This window comes from Neodiprion fabricii, unplaced genomic scaffold, assembly GCF_021155785.1.
Source record: "Neodiprion fabricii isolate iyNeoFabr1 unplaced genomic scaffold, iyNeoFabr1.1 ptg000053l, whole genome shotgun sequence".
Lineage (NCBI taxonomy): Eukaryota > Metazoa > Arthropoda > Insecta > Hymenoptera > Diprionidae > Neodiprion > Neodiprion fabricii.
This window is the reverse complement of record NW_025791596.1, coordinates 40,672-45,190: the sequence shown is the minus strand read 5'-3', so window position 1 is coordinate 45,190 and position 4,519 is coordinate 40,672.

Sequence of the window (4,519 nt, the reverse complement as noted above, 5' to 3'; positions counted from 1 at the left end):
AATGGCACAGAACGGATCCCGCTTCTGACACCAATGTTACAACGGAGGGAAATTACGAAAGATCTAAGAGAATCAAAGAGTTCTCCGTGCGATTTAAGCGAACGCCGAGCCGAAGAAGTCTCACGAACAAGGAATATTAAGAAAGAAAATAGATGTATTTGGACACAAGCTCTCTTTTTAAAATCTAGAGACTGACTGTTTTTACAATAATATCGGTTGACGCAGCAACCGTATTCTTTTTAAAGACATAGGAGGTTTATAAACGTCTTTTATCTATGATGACTACTAGATCATTGAAAAGGGGACAAAACGGGTGATTTCACCCTTTCTAACAATATATATACATATATATGTATATATATATTTATATATATTTATATTATACATTAATATAATAGAATATAAATGAAGGTAATTGAGGTAAATAATGTAATAAATTGAAAAATGATTGTAAATGGAAAAAATTATAAAAAAATGAAATAAAATAAAAAATATGCGAACAAATCAAAATATTCGGGATTTTTTCAATAATTATACATAATTTTGAAAAATTAAAATGATGTAAAATAAATTTTTTTTTTTCAATTTCCCATTTTTCAGAAGTAAATTGGAAATTATAATATACATATGTATGTATACATGTATATATATATATATACATATATATATATATATATATATATATATATATATATATATATATATATATATATATATATATGTACATAAATATATATATATATACGTATATATATATGTATATAGATATATATATTTATGATATACATCAATATAATAGAATATAAATGAAGGTAATTGAGGTATATCATGTAATAAAATAAAAAATGATAGCGAATGGTAAAAATTATAGAAAAAATAAATAAAATAAGAAATAAGCGAATGATTGAAAATATTGAGGATTTTTATAATAATTATACATAATTTTGAAAAATTGAAATATCGTAAGAGAAATTTTTTTCTTTTCAATTTCCCATTTTTTGAAAATGAATTGAAAATTATTACATACATATGTATATATACATACGTATATATATATATATATATATATATATGTGTGTATATATACCGGGACAATCTCTTGAAACTATACATATAATGCGCATGCGCGAGTTTTATCGGCTGCTCGGGCAGGTTAGCCACTCCGCGTTTCAGCTGTCAAACACCGTTTCTGGCGGCGTTGTAGTTCATACGAATTTTTGAGGTTAGAATCTCAAACAGTCGAGGTAGTGACTCGGAAAGTTGATGGTAATGCTCTTTGAAAATTGGCTTTATTCGACTAAAATGAGAAATCTGTTTAAATGTTGGGTGCTTGGAAAAAACGCAGCAGGTAGGTGCGAACACTTTATTTAATCATTTTCATTATTTCGTACATTAGAAATGACAGTGGAATTTTTATCTATCAACAGGTGATACGACTAAAATAATTACATCTCTGATATTCACTGTTATCTGCCCATTCAATTTGTCAGACGTACAAAGATCATCGCCACTTTCAAGCAACTAAGCAACTTTCTCACTCTTTTGTGATTTCAGGCGGTAATATTGAATTTTATCACTTTCGATAATGAGACATTAAACCGAACATTCAAGAAATTTAAATATCTCACTATCTGTAACGGAACTGTGAATCTTTTTTTTCTTGAAAATAGTTCAACAAAATTTACGAATAGTCGATAGTCAATGCATTTTTTCCGATTAACCAATTATTGCTACTACTATTTAAAATTTCTGAATGATTATCAGAATTTATTTCGCAAATTTTCAATGATGTTCGATTGAATAAATGAAGGGAACCTAATACTCAAATTGAAAATTCAAGTAATATTAGATTTATTAAAATGATTTCTGTATTTCATGTAAGTGCGGTTCGAAACAAAGAAAATCTAATCGAAAGCGTAGAACTCAGGAACGTAAATCACATCCTGTGACACAAGTTGAAAATCAAGTTTCTCAAAATGCGCCTCAATGTCACAATTAGCTTCAAGGACAATCATGTTTTAGAGTGATGTCAATTTTAAAGTAATGTAAAGATTGTGTCCCTTGTTCCATCAAAATAAATGAATATCTAATTTTTAACGAAGTTTCTGAAAATTTTTTTCCAAATAATGTAATCCGATACAATATCTTGTTTATAGTCCTCCGAACATCACCTTCTAACAAGGATATTTGGAAAGAGTCCCTTTGTTGCAGAAACCATTATAAAATTCTTGGTTTTCAATTCGTGCTATTGAATAACTCTGTGTTTCAGGTTCTATTTTCAATCTCAAAATGGGATTTTTTTTGCTCCAGATAATGCTAACATGAAATGCAGAAATAATTGTGGTACATGGAGATTCACAAGCTTTCAGTCTTAGCGTAGGACGCTATAAAGAGTGTAAAATTGAATTTGGCTTCAGGTTATCGTGCAACTAGCTAGCCAGATGACACCGTCAACTAAGATTAAATTTAAAGACATTTTTAACTGAACTTATTTAACAGTTCTAGATTTAGATTGATTCAGTATGCCTAGCAAAATTCAACCCTACAATCTAATTGAGGACTTCAAAAACTATTTATCTGAATTCAATGCCAAAGAGAGTAAAAGTAAGCTTCAAAATAAGATACCAAATCAAATGGTATAAAGTTTGAAAAACAATGCTGATCAATAATAATGCTTAAATTACAATGGTGCACAGAATGATTCCTCGGTAGAATGAATTGGCAGCAACGGTTAAGTAACAAACTTATCGCTATTGGCTCGATCAAAGTAAAATGATGGGATATTCAGCCATTATGATCTGTAGTATATCCCGCTCTTCAATTTTGCCTCAACTAATGTTAAGAAGGTGGCGATGGCCTGATAAAATTCACTCTGGCACCTGATGTCTGACGAAACAACCAGGTTCAATGGATCTAATGATTGCACCGCTCGAGAAACCAGGATCCTTGCCACCTAAACGTTTTGACCATCAGGTAAGGCATAATTTTTCTCGTGTTAATTAAAGTTTAAAATTCGAGCCTGCTGAAAAAAAAAACCAATTTTATCATTGAATCCATGTTAAAATATTGTCATTGTCAAAGATCACGTAATTGGAAATTTACTTACATGCTTCCATGCCTGACAAATTTAGTCCCGCTTTGACAATGAATTATTTCGTACCTGAAAATATTAGAAGCTATTATTATCAAACAGGATCTTTCGGTATTTTTGAAGGCAAAAGAAACGGCAGCACTTTTTGAAAGGCCACCAATGGCCAGACGAGGGGTGATCAGAAGAGTGGAGATTGGTCTCCCAGTGTTATCGGACGATTGTCTTGTAAGTTATTGTTTTGTTTCCTAATTTTTCATTAATAGCATGATTTACACTGTAATATTAACTGTTGTTTTTTTCCTCTTTTTATTCTTGGATATCTGGTGAACCCTCTTTGTTAACGGAACATTGATTGTCGTACAACGGAGCTGCAAAAACTTTGTCAACTAATCAATGATGTCGGCGAGGTTTTTTGTGAATATTGTGTCGGGTACGTTTTCTGTTAATTGCTACTCTTTGTCCTCCTAAGCTTCGTGTTTAAGATGATTAATTTCTTTATTCCTTGTTACTCATCTCTTTTATTTATTTCATGTTCATCGGCACTAATTACTGACTTCTGGAGCACTGCACCGTAACGAATCTACTCTGGAAATACCTTCTACTGGGTCTCAACCATTCATTTATTTTTAATTTTATGTAAATAAAGAATCTGTTCACAATAAACATTGTTTTTACTTACCTACCTCTTGCTGTCCAGATTCCCACTTGTTAATGACATTTCACGTTGAATGTCAGATTTCTTCTTTCAATAAATAACACCCAATTTCTGTATCATTTGATATTTGCTTTTCCGTTAAATTCTTTATTGCGTCGGTTGAATATCTTCCGAAATCAACCACGGTATTGCTGAACGATATTATTCTTCTTAGACAATTCACGCTACGTAAAAATAAACAGCAGCATAACCTCAATCCACGGCTTTACGCGCGAGAGAATTACAGCTTTTGTTTCATTTTGTGTACGTTGGCGTCTTGCTCAGCAGATGAAAACATCACCGCGGCGCGATTTCACCGACCAATGAGATTAAATTATTCGGCGCATGCGCGTTATATGTATAGTTTCAAGAGATTGTCTCGGTATATATATACATATATATATACATATACATATATATGTATATATATATTCATAAGTATTTATATTATACATTAATATAACAGAATATAAATGAAGGTGATTGAGGTCAATGATGTCATAAAATAAAAAATGATTGTGAATGGAAAAAATTATACAAAAATGAAATAAAATAAAAAATAAGCGAATGCTTAAATATATTCAGGATTTTCCTGATCATTATACATAATAATAAAGAATTGAAATATTGTAGAAAAAAAATTTTTTTTTCAATTTGCTTTTTTTAAAATTAAATTGAAAATCATAATATACATATGTATACACACACATATATATATATATATATATATACAT